The sequence below is a fragment of the Pseudopodoces humilis genome, chromosome 3 (genome assembly GCF_049639895.1).
Source record: "Pseudopodoces humilis isolate 2021_Gansu_Grassland_sample_001 chromosome 3, ASM4963989v1, whole genome shotgun sequence".
In the NCBI taxonomy this organism is placed as follows: Eukaryota; Metazoa; Chordata; class Aves; order Passeriformes; family Paridae; genus Pseudopodoces; species Pseudopodoces humilis.
The window spans coordinates 4,092,042-4,104,808 of NC_142202.1; the positions used below are offsets into that span (position 1 = coordinate 4,092,042).

At 42.7% G+C, this 12,767-nt stretch overlaps 1 long non-coding RNA gene across 1 annotated transcript in view; it reads right to left on the reverse strand.

Annotated features, from left to right (window-relative positions):
* Positions 1-5,802: 5,802 nt before the first annotated feature.
* The window catches only part of LOC148184560 (uncharacterized), a 38,339-nt gene continuing 31,374 nt past the window's right edge, over positions 5,803-12,767 (reverse strand). Inside the window, exons 2-3 of the long non-coding RNA XR_015772200.1 lie at positions 10,640-10,774; positions 5,803-7,466 (exon numbers count right to left, since the gene is read on the reverse strand). This is a non-coding gene — a long non-coding RNA (uncharacterized LOC148184560). The remainder of the gene's footprint in view (positions 7,467-10,639; positions 10,775-12,767) is intronic.

Below are 12,767 nucleotides of genomic sequence, written 5' to 3' on the forward strand. Positions count from 1 at the left end.
TTTGAAGAGAACACTGCCAATTAGTATTTCAGTTTTTGAGGGGAGGCAGGAGAAAAAGGGCAGAATTAATGATTTCTCCAAATCTTTTCAAAATGGTTTCAAGTGGGTTTTTTGGGTTTTTTAAATTTTTATTACATCTTTTTTCTTTTGAATCCTTCTCGTACACTTAAGGGTTCTTCCAAAACCTTTATTTATTTCTTTTTCAACCTGATTCATCAAGAGCTGCTGATCTTCTGAGCCATGTAGAGTAGGAAGACAATTCAGTAGTGAATTCTGATCTTTGTCCTGCATGACAGCATATTTATGCATGTAAACTCTCATACATAGGTATATTCATTTACCATTTTTATAATGACTTGCATGTTTAACTTTTAAAGCACCAATCTTAACCTGATGATGCAACTCCAGTTCTTATAAAAGACTACAAGGTGTGCACAGAAGGCTGCAGAAATCAGAAGTCCTATTAACTCCCACCAAGTTGTAAATCTAAAATCCTGAGCTGTCACTACAGAGACTCTGATTTGGGACACCCTGTAGGAAACAGGGCATATTGTCCAGGATATTTCTCTGCCTCTCTGACAGGCTACAGTGTGCAGCATTTCTTCCACAGCACTTATAACTCAGGCTTAGTTTCAGAAGAAATAGTGACCTCTCCCATTGGGTGACCAGGGGAAAATGAAGCTTGCTTGGTTGTATCAAATGCAAATTTTAGGATTTACAAAGTAAAAAACAAGTCATTCCTCATTAGCCTAAAGTGATTTCAAATCATTTTTGCTTTAAAACAGAAATTTTAAATTTTGCATTTGATAAAACGAAGTTTTCCAGAGGAATTTGTCCATACTTATACTTCTCTTCATGTGTTCAAAATGCTTTGTACAAATTAAAAAGCCAAAAGTTCTAAGCTGGTAAAACCTAGTTTAGACACTTCAGATTTCCAAAAATATAGTGATAAAGCACTAAAAAAGTTTCAGTATCTCTTCCATTTACCCAGTACTTTTAGCCAAGATTATTTACTGCTTCGTCCCAGCCTTACAGAGAGCGCATGAATTCCAGAAAATCTGTGATTCATTGCAGTAACTCAGTTTTGTTCGGTGAGTACTTCAACTGCAGATTCAAAAACATGCTAAGGCTTGAACCCAGAATGGAAAAACTATATTTTGTTTCACTAAAAGTAGAAATGGAATTCTATAAAGAGGAATAGTGCTGTTTGCCTATGAAACATGGTATTTTATGCAGCAACAGTCAGGTAGAACACTGCCCTGGGCTGGGAGACCAGGCCGAGTTATCACAGCAGCAGGAGGGTGGAAGGAAACAACTGGTGCTGCATTTGCAAATTTGAACTGAATTAAAACCCTTGGTCAACAGCATGATTCACCTGTCTGTGTTGTTCCCAAGCACTGTACTGGGAGAACAGTGGGTTTTTTCATTTGTTTGGTTTTTGCAAGAGTCTTACCCAGCAGGGAGTTGGGGAGGCCAATCCTAGAGGTGTAGAACAGGCAGCTCCTCTGGAGGCAACGCTGACAGCACACACTGACCTTCTGTTGCACAGGAATTGGTTCAGGTGTCCCTGCTGTGAAGTCAGGATGTTAAACCCACAGCTATCTGTCGAGAAAGGTTTGGAAGAAGTGCATTTTGGAGTCAGGCTCGGGCTGGGCATGCAAAGTTGGAGAAGATTTGAATACCATGAGAGAGTCAGGTAGCAATGGCAGCGCTGAGCACAGCTCAGCTTGGGGCTTGTTTTAACTATGGCTTGGGGGTTTTGCACTACAGTTTTACGGACAGAAACAGCTGCCTGTACAGTGGGGAAGTGACAAGTAGGATAATAGAATAGGATGCTGGAATGGTTTGGCTTGGAAAGGACCTTAAAGACCACCTTGATCCAATCCCCCTGCCATGGGCAGGGACACCTCCCACCAGACCATGTTGCTCAGAACCCCATCTAGCCTGGCATCAAACACTTGCAGGGATGGGGTAACCTGTTCCAGTGCCACCACCCTCACAGTAAAGAGCTTCCTCCTCATAGCCAATCTAACCCTTACTCTCTTTCAGTTTGAATCTGTTCCCCCTTTTCCTGACACTCCAGGCTGTTGTAAAATGTCCCCTCCCATCTTTCTTGTGGGCTCCGTTTAGGTGCTGGAAGGCTGCAATCAGGTCACCCCTAAGCTCATTTTTCAAGGCTGAGCTAAACCCAATTCCCTCAGCCTTTCTTTGTAGGAGAGGTGCTCCATCCCTCTAATCTGAGAAGTTAAATATATGTTGTTTTTTTTTCACAAAGACACATTTCATTTTGCTAGAGGTAAGTTTCACACACAAAGTCACAGGTGCATCCCTCAGCCCAGGCTTCTACAAGCAGTTTATCTCAATGCTTCCACAATTACAGCAGAGAACAATAACTCACTTTTTACCTCCAAGACAGAGAATTAAAACAAGCCACATGTGTTTAAGAATTGCCTATATCTCCTGTTAATGATAAAAGGGGCCCAGGGGACTGGATCAGCTGTGGAAATACCTGAAGGCGAGTGAGTGGAATTCAGTGACACCAGAAAGTCAGCACTGCTCGCACATGCACCAACTCACACTTTGCACAAGTCAAGCACCGGTTTTTTCCTCGTCCACAAAAAGGGCAGGATGATTTAATGTCTTTCCAGGTGTACTGAGCATTCCCTGTCCCCCTTCAGACTCCACCCACAGCTCCTCAGCACACCACTAATCCTCTGTGGATCAGACATGATCTCCTCGACCCAGGATCTGGGTATCAAAGCAGTAATGTGCCAACAGCAAAGCAAGTTAAAAATGCCATTGGACATAGAACAGATTTCATTTTCCCACTTAGCTGTAAATACCAAAGCAGGGTCTGTAATTCAAATGGTGCCATTCTTAAAGGGTTCAGGCTGGGAATTTGTTGTGTCCGTGGAAACACCAGGAAAAAGGATTCCAAGTGAGATTTCCACTTTCTACCACTTGTTTTATTGAGTCTTTTCACAATGCATGGATTACTGTTGGGTTTGCTTGCAAACAAGGACCTGGGCTTAATCCCACCTGTCAGGAAAGCACAGCAGACAGCTTCTCTTCATTATCCTGCTCCAGCCCCACTTTGGAGTCTCACATGGAGGCAATAAATATTCCTGGATTAACATCCAAGACACAGGTGGGTAGAATGGAAGCATGCACACCTTACCCTGAGAATGAGCTGACACAGTCCATGCTTGGGATGGCTTTGTTAAAGCAGTCAGCAGGGTAGTTGGAAGATGAATAACTGAAGAAACAGCTTCTTTAATATGAACCATGGGCAGCATGTGGTGTAACTTTCCCTCTGTTTCCCCCTCCCCAACAAGAATTCTTCATATCAAGCTGGTTTGGTGCTAAGTGCACATATCTAGGAGGCATTTCTCTCCAAAATTTGGATCCAAACACACATCAAAAATAACAGTTCATCCGTCACGGTTGGGAAGCATGTATGACAAGAAAATATTTGCTTTGCTCTGGTTTTGTGTTTGGTTTGCTGACCGCTTATATCAAAAAGCTAGAACAGCTTTTTCATCTTGCCGTAGTTTAGAAACATTTATAGGACAGATGGTCTAAATTTGTGGGTTTTATAAACTTAATGAGAATGTTAAAAAAAAAAAAAAAAGGCGCATATGGGTGCAATATTTTCTGGGGCTTCTTTGAGCTGGCCAAGAAGTAGCCCACTGCAGAGGGGAGTAACAATTTCATTGGGAACTCATTCCAAGGTTTACAAACGACTGAGAAGAGGGACTGCCACAGGCTTTCTGCACCTCAATGGAAGTTTCACTTGCACTGTGTGGTAGAGGGAAAACATACATTTATTTATTCTTCCCAGCAAGTAACATTTCTTAAACTTTGCCTTCACACAGCTAAATGGGCTGGCTGTGGCAGCTCAACAAAAGGCACAGGTGGTGCTCCATCCTCTGTCCTGAAGACTTGCTCTTGGGCTGGGCCCAACAGAGAGTTTAGCTCTCGGTTCCTCTAGGATGATTGCATTGTTTTAATCCTACATGCTGCTCTCTCTTTCTCCAGACACTTACCATTTCAAAAGGACACTGACAATGTAATCTGGGCTTCAGGTCAGAGCAGAGCATAGGGAGTTGGGGTATCTGTATGGAGGCCCTGGTCCCAGGCCCTGTCGCAAACTTTGGGCAGTTCAGGATGACTTTTGTCCAAACAGAGCCACCATGAGCACACAACGAGGGAAGAGAGTTCTCTCACCAGGGAAGAACCAAGTATCCCAGTATCCCACCTCTTTCTCCATGAGCTGGTGTGTGTAAGTGTCCCTCAAAGCAAACAGATGGGCAAACAGCAAAATCAACTTGTAAGGTCAGTGAGAGCCCTATTTCCACACTATGAAACAATTAATAACAAGCACCATCTTTTCAGGGTCTTAGTACCAGTCAGGCTTTCCATCTAAAAACTTAATCTCACCTGAAACACTTCAGGTTGAAATCAAGTTGTTTGAAGATGTTTTTATGAAACAACCTTATATATATATATATATATAAAACTGAGAGCAAGAATCTCAAATCTAGAGAAAAATTATGGAAAAATCCTCCTTCATCCAGCTCACCAGGATGAAACAGCAAATTTAAAAGATCAGCTTCCAGTTTCTCCCTTATGTGAGCTATTAAAATATTCATGAAAAAAAGTGTAATCCATCAAAACAAGCTCCACTAACTTAAGACCTCAATTTTCACCTTGGACAGTCCACTTCCAGTGAAACACACTCGGAGGTATGAACCTCAAATTACTTTCAGTTAAATATTTCAGAGTGTTGGCACGTAAGCTGTCACTTTTAGTTTGCACATAAACATAGCATTAAGAAAAAACAGGCAGCAATTCTTGCAAAATTATTGTCTAAGCTCCTTTGCAATCTTAGGCATGCACTGTTTCATTTTACATCCAGCTGCTGCTTCAGGGTTCTGATTTTTTATATTATTCTCTTTAAATATGACAGCTCAGACTATGGTCAGGTGTGAAGGAACTCTGCAATACTTCAAGGAAATCTTGAACAAAATCTTTTATCCCACTGATTTCAGGGGGAATTTACATGAGAAAGGCTTCCAGACTGCGCAGGCCTTGCTTTAGCTTGGATTTCAGGCTCTCTTTTCCCAACCAGCTGAATAGAAACCTCACTTATTTACAAGCAGAGCAAAAGCAGCACAGGGCAGTGCTGTGCGCTGGTCCGACCCCAAGGATTCCTCTGCACGTTATCAGTTTGGGACAGGACTGTCGTGTGTACAAAGGGCTTATTCCCAATGATAAGTCATCTCTAGACAGGATCCAACAAAATCCAGCTATGCTGGGAGCAGAGGGAGGCTGTGATTACATAAAAATCACCTTTTCATGCAAGGCAGAAGCATTCCTGCCTCCAGCTCCCTACCCACCCCGACCTCCCAATAACTAAAGTTCTCAACAAACGTTCAGCAAATATTTGGACAAACAGCCAAGGACTTCTCAGAACATCAAATGATTATTAAATCTTAAATTGTGCTTTCCAAAAATAATTTTCTGCTGCTGTTTGTTTGTTTGAAAGGAAGGGTAGTAAAGTCCACAGATGTGTACAGCCATAAACCTTTAGATGAGACTGAATTTCCTTGATGTCCAACGATAAAATCCACTAATAAATGTGTACAGATGCAAAGGCCTATTTGTTGTCCTGTCAAGTCAGGCCATGTGGAACAAAAAGCCTAAAAACAACCAGGAGAGGAACTAATGATGTAGGCTCGCCTCTGCCAAGATGCACTTACTGCAGTTCCTGTGACATTTAAGGAACATAATGATGGGACATTCCTTTTTAACTTTATTGTTTTGTCAAAAGCAGAGTTTTACAGCTGAAGATCACGTTCCCAAGATAGTCAATTATGCAGTTATGCAGATTTATACACACACTGTGATCTCCTTTGTGCAGCATGACCAGTTTCTTTGCTAACAATCACTCACATTTGATGACAAAGATGGGGCTGGTGTCAATATCTCCCATATAGAGCCGGATTTTTTCTTTTTTTCTTTTTTTTTTTCTTTCAAATGCTTTCCATGAAAAGCTCTTTAGATCTCCTGGTGCATCAAGACAGATTTTCTTTTTTTAATCTCCAGATAATTATTTCTGAATGTGCAAATATAGTTTTCAAGGGGAAAAAAACCCACTCTCTGGAGTAACCAAACACCAGATTTCCGCAGTATGAAAGCCATTTTAAGGCACTGTGGTGTGCTTCGTGGTTAGCCCTGCTTCTACTTAATTAGGGACCCAAGTTATAAGTCCACAGCTGCAGGAGAGCAGTAAATAGCTATTGCTGACTTCCTTATTGCCAATATGTACATCATGATTGTAGGGTGAAAAGCAGGGAGCTTTTCGTAAACACTGCCTTGTGCAGCAACAGTACTTTGATGTCATAAAAATGCTGTTACATATTTTAAAGTCTTAATTGTGGTCCACTGCGGTGTTGTCAGCTTCCTGGTGGAGCACTAACCCTTTCTGTGATTTCTGGGGGATGCAGAACATTGCTTTGCAGGTTTCCTACTTAATGCAACCTATCCTCACTGAGGCAAAGCACCGAGTCCCCCTGTAGCACACGATATCCAGGCTGGGGAAGGAAAGGAGAGGGGGGAAGGAAAGGAAAAATCCCCTCCCAGTTTGAAGGGCATTTGCCTGCTCCATATTGTTCTGATTAACAGCATCCGCTTGCTCACTGTTAGGAACACTCCCCACTAAACACCCTGGCCAGAAGCCCCTTAATTCAGTGCCTCCAAGACAAGAGTCCCCTCAGCAGTGGTCCCAAATAACCTTCCATCTTTCACCAATATTTGCTACAATAGCCAGACAAACCCTCCCACCTCAGCACATTCTGGCTTTGTGCATGGACTCTCTCCAGCCTCTCTCTTCTACCTGCATTCTTCAGGTCACCCAAAATTGAAAGCCTTCAAATTTCTTATTATTTTTTTTTTTTATGCCCTATCTTGCTTCTGTGACCACTGTTGTCACCTCAGTAAATTTTTTTTTTCAACCAGTTTTCAGCCTTTTGAAACCCCTCCATGGCAGACAACTTCTTATTGGTACTCCAGAAATGGTGGAAAGCTGTTTGAAAAAGCCCCAAATCAAAACAAGCAAAGCTTGCAAGAGCAAAAACTCACCTGGTGTCACCAAAACCACTTCTGTTCCCAAGCCAGTGCCAAGGTCTGCCCCAGCTGCAGGGCCAGCTGCTCAGGGTGGTGGGACAGACTCTGCAGCACCCACCAGCCCTCCTGAGCCCACACTTGGCATTAATCACTGGCTCTCCACACAGCCACCTGATCCAGAGTGCTCTCTCCTCGTCTCCAGGATCCTCTCCTATGCTCTGGGCTTTGCAGGTTGTCTGCCTGATCACAGAAGTTCCTCCTGGCCTTCAGAGCACGCGTTCTTCTAGAGAGTTCAGGCCATCCATCAGCAAAGTAAGAACTCGGTCTCAGAAGAAAACCTTAAGGAGTGGACAGGACACTGAAGAGGAGGACTAAGGTCCAGTCCCAGCTCTGCTGTCACCCTGATAAGCACAAAGATCTTTTCCTCTTTTCACACTTTTCTCCACCTGTTTCCACAAAGGTTAAGTGGAGACCAGCTCCTCTCAGCACAAGATATTTGGCAGGTGTGGTGGGCAGCACGCCGAGGATGGCACTCGCAAGCTCACATTCTATTTCATGTCAATAAATAAAAGCCACCTATTCCCACTTAGGCTGAACAGGCTGTCAGGAAAAGGTCCCAGGTTCTTCCCCTGTTGCCAGCAATGCATTCAGGGATCAAACATCACCTGTAAACAGGCTGCTGACCTCAAGTAGTCTTTTCTAGACATCCTTGTAAACAGAAATAAAGGACAATGCTAGAAACCGCAGAGGGAGGACTTACATCCACAGAGACGGGATTTGTGCAGTGTCCCTGGTAAACACCAGCACTTTGGAACTTGTCTTGATGAATGGGATTGTCTGATGGCAACACAATGGGGACTGATGGTGAAACGGTGACAAATGGGTTTCCTCCCGGCTGGACTCAGCTATTATTTGCCATCTGCACAGTCTGTCTCATGGAAACGTATTTTGCAACATCAACACTGAGTTCATGAAAAAACCCCAAAGAGTCCTGTCTGACAAAGGCAGCTCCCTGAGCAAGAAGCAACTGGATTAAAGGCACAGAAGAAGACAACAGCTGTTTCCAAGGGAGTTGTAGACCACAAAGAATGACCCAGCAAAGAGAGAGATGGCTTTAGTTTATACACCTGCATTTACCAAATCAGCAGAGCATCTGAGATCAGCCTCGATAGCTCAGTCTTTAGATAAGGGGGTGGGGATACCACTGAGGAAAGGAAATGCAGGGAAAAAAGCTGGCCAGGAGAAAGAAGAGTTAAGACAAATTTAATTGACTTCACAGTAGGGAGCAACAAAAGGAAAGATATTTGTGAAGCCATTATAAATTGGCAAGGAAAGTAGGGGAAAACAGACAAATCAGTCACACAGGAGAAGAAAAGAGCTTTGCCAGAACTGAACTGTCAGGCTGTCTCATAGTGACACCCAACCCATTTGGTTATGCTTCAGTTCAAGCTGAGTTTGTTGGGTGTCTGGGCCTGCAAGCAGCTCTTCTGAAAAGCTACAAATGTCACCCCCAGAGCTGCCTCTGGGTGGGAAGCTCACATCTGGGTGCAGCTTAAGATCCCTACATGAACACAAATATCTCCCAGTCCAATTACAAAGACAGAATTTGAGTTTCTGTTCTGAAAGGGCACACCAAGAACAAGCTAAGGGAACAGAGCCACCATCCAAACACTTTTTCCTTCACTCTTTGCTGTCCTAAGGAGATTAAATAATATAAGGAATGCAGAGGGATAAATTAGAGATTAGAGACAAGTTTTCAAGTCCTAGTAAGTCATTTGGCACACAGTGGAATCCAAAGGCACACATCACTCCCCTGAAGAGATCCCATAGGATATCACTGATGGTACAGGAGGCACTCAAATGCTGTACCAGGAAACACAGCACAGTGCAACAAACCCCTGAATGAAACCAAGTTTAGGTTAGGTGTGCTTAGGATCAGGTGTGCTGTGGCTGCTTGGGGATAAATGAAAATAAATAAGAAACACATGCAAAACCCCCAAGAAACACCACCAAACCAATACATTTAAATAAACAAGTAAAAGTTTTCTGCTTCATTGACTGGCTTTATGTTTGCATATCCAGCATCACTGGATATATTTGCCTCAAGGCTCTTGCTGGCATCTTATTTCTTGTTGGCCTATTAGAAATTCAGAGGAATAATGTTTTATCAGTAAGTGCTAAACTACTGACTCAGAGCATAAAGTCAGAGGTTTCATCCTTAAAGTAAATGGCTGACTTTTCTCTCTCTTTTCTAAAATCAGATCGTTCCTGCTTCTGCCAGTTTCTCTGTGTCACCTACTGGCCACTTGCTTTGTGTTCCAAGACTGCTGTGCATTTCTAAACTGAGGCTTATAGTGCTTTTCAACAGAGTCACTCTTGGCTGCTGTTGGTGAAGCTCTGGACTCCAGGACCCAGTCTCAATTTCAGAAAGGTAGAATCAAGCATGAGAGGCCACCATACCAGCCAGAGTCTATAGCAACAAATAACCCTTAAAAACAAATTAATTGAGTCTCCTTTATGCTGTATGTATTTTAAAGCCCATACAACAAGGAAACTGATTTAGCAGAAGGCAGAAATGGCATATCTTAATTTACAAAGCTTCACCGAGAGACATGTCCTTTCCACCTTCATCTTTTTCTGGGAAATAAAAAATCCCTCCAAAACTCTTATGGTAAAGATCTAAGATCAGTCAGAACCAAACCAAGAGATACAAAAGCCAGGAACACCAAGTGGTGCTCTACTGCACACTGATTTGATGAATCATGTCAGAGATGGAGCTTGAAATAACTGTAAAACCATTACCAGAATCCAGATTAGAAAAGGATAAATTAGGCAAGCTGTCCCTATCCACAGAGTAATTGGGGAGCAGTTTTTAGCATAACCAAAGGACCACTGAGGCAACATTAACTCTTGAGCTCCTAAAGGGTCACTGCACAGTACTCAGGCAGGAGTTCTATTTGCACTGGGTGTGAGTGGGTACTTATATACCCACCTACAGGCATGGACTTGTGGATACCCCCAAATTACTGACTGACTCAGGAGGCAACATTTCTGGAAATAATGATTCAGTGCCGTGGGGTGACTGCATGAATCTGTTCCCTCCCATCAAACCCAGCACAGACACCCGTAACCTCAGGTCTGTGGTATTTCTCTCTTTGGAAACATGCAAAAATGTTGGGAGTGTTCAAATATCTTTAAACAGTGTTGAAGATCTTATCTGCTGTGTTGCATGCAGCACCCAATTCTGGCAGGCTACCTGGAAATACCATTCCCTTGGATTTAATTACCAGTATCTGTGTTTGTTTCATTTCCCCACCTCTCACCAAAAAAATTTAAAACCCAGTATGGCCTATAGATAGCTTCATTAGCTTAGGTTTTAAAACATTACCTTAGCTTAGCTGCTTCTTAATACAGTCCACGTTAATCTAATTTCTCAATGGACACTGATTTCTAAAACATATTTATGATCCAAATGAATTCCTTCAAGTTTTTCCAATAAGCTTTCTTTTACCTTAGACAGTACAGAAGCATTTCCAGGCTGAAATCCCATTTGTGTCCTAAATTCCTGGCATGTCCACAGCCCAGTGTCTATTTTTCAAAGAATGTGAAGTTCTGACAGATGCATGAATAGGAGGCATCAAAAGGACTGGAGGAGGAAAAAAAAGAAAAATGCTTAACTCCTTGAAGCAAACACACCTCAAAAGCCATTATTTTAGGAAGAACACATAACGTCTGTCCAGTTCTAATAAATAAGATTTAGGATAAGAATCTAGTTTAGGAACCAAAAAAAAAAAAAATAGTTGCACTTACACCTGGGATGAATTTGGTTTAGCAGCCCACTTATCTGTACATAAAAGTTAAATAAATTCCCCTTAAACAGCAGGTTATCAAGCAAAAATCAGCAACACCTGCTATATTTGTACAATAACAATAACAAGCTGGGATGCCATTCATTTATGGTAAAAAGAATGCCAAGTTTGCCAAGATTTGTTTTGGCCGCCGGTAAATCTGTGTCTAATAGGCAAGAGATGCATTTCATGGAAAATAAGCTGCACCTGGATTTGAGTCATACCTTGTCCCCTTGAAAACCTGTCATATCCTCCTACTTAAATGTCTCTGATACAATAAACACATGAGCATAAACAAGGCCTGACTCTTTTGCCCTGTCTCTCTCTTCATTCCAGACAGGAAACATAAACCAGCTAACAGCCTGAGATGCATGAAACCATTTCTAAAGCTACTTTGGGCCATTTGTTTAATGTCATCCAGGATCTCTTTTGTGCACTGGACAATTTTCCTACCATGTGTTTGCTTATTGTGTTACCTGCTGCTGCATTTCCATGCAGAGAGAGCCATGTAATGGAAAGTGGAGCCAGACTAGTCTTCACAGAAGGTGCCTGATCCTGCACCACTGAGGTAAAGAGGAGCTTCAAAAGGGACAGATGGTGCAGGTGGACCCATAAAATGTAGCTACGTTAATATTCTTGCAGTGGAAACTATGTGAAAAACATGGAAAAAATGGAATGGGTATCATATGGGAGATGCTACACATTTGTTACCCGCCATGACTTGAAAAGGAAAGATATTAGATATAAGAATATCTTCACTTTTAGGTCCCAGCATGAACGAAGTGCACAGCTGACAGCTTTGAGGGGCTGAGTCAGGCAGCACAAAGGCCATTGGGAGCAATCCAGCCCCACATCCATCCCACAGACAGGTGGGGAATGGGGCAGGGTGGTGCCTCAGCTGAGTGAGGAACTCCCAACACCTGCAAACAGCTGCATTCCCCAGCTTGGAGGAGTCACATCACTGCTCCCCAGGGCGCATGGCAGCAGGGAAAGTAGGGCACTCCCACACCAAGAGGCTTGTGCAGGAATGTCAGCAATGCTATCCTGAGTTTCTCCACCACAATAACAGAGGTTGTGCACACATTTGACGCATGGAAACCCCTTGATTTTGGATGGCCCTGTTCCCCCAGCACTTAGAAAAACCCTCAGGCCTGCTACAAGTACAAGGATTTCTGCTGTATGAAAATTCCCACTACTATTTTAGGTTTTACTGGCAAAATTCAGCCAATTTTCCCCTCTTTGCCTGTCACGTGTCACATTGCAAGGCAGGTGCAAAGCTTGCAGAATTTCAAACTTTCACTTTAACATATTTTTCCCTTAATTTATACATTGACTTTTCCATACAGGATCTACGCATGTCGACACACCTGAAAATGGGTAACTAGATCCCTTTTCCACATTTAATGAGTGCTTCCCTCATTATTCTCCTTCCTGTAGGGCCACACAGGTAGATATAAAAGGGAAAATTAAAATGACTCAAAGTCACTTCAGTAATCCCCAGACCACCCATGTCATTAGCACTGCTCCTCCAGCAAATTCTCCATTTCAAGGGGTTCTATGTCACTTGCAATAATTTTGGAGCAAGACAGACCATAAAACCTCCTAGAACTGCTTGACAGAGGCAGTGGGACACACACTCTGGCACTCCAATAACTCAGCCTAAACACAGCAGCCCCTCAACAAATCACAAACACTGGCTAATAAAGAACTAGAGTTTCCCACCCACCCCAATGATTTTTCTTAAATGTTCATTCCCTGCTTGTTCCTCAATTCTGTTTTCTTTCTCAGACT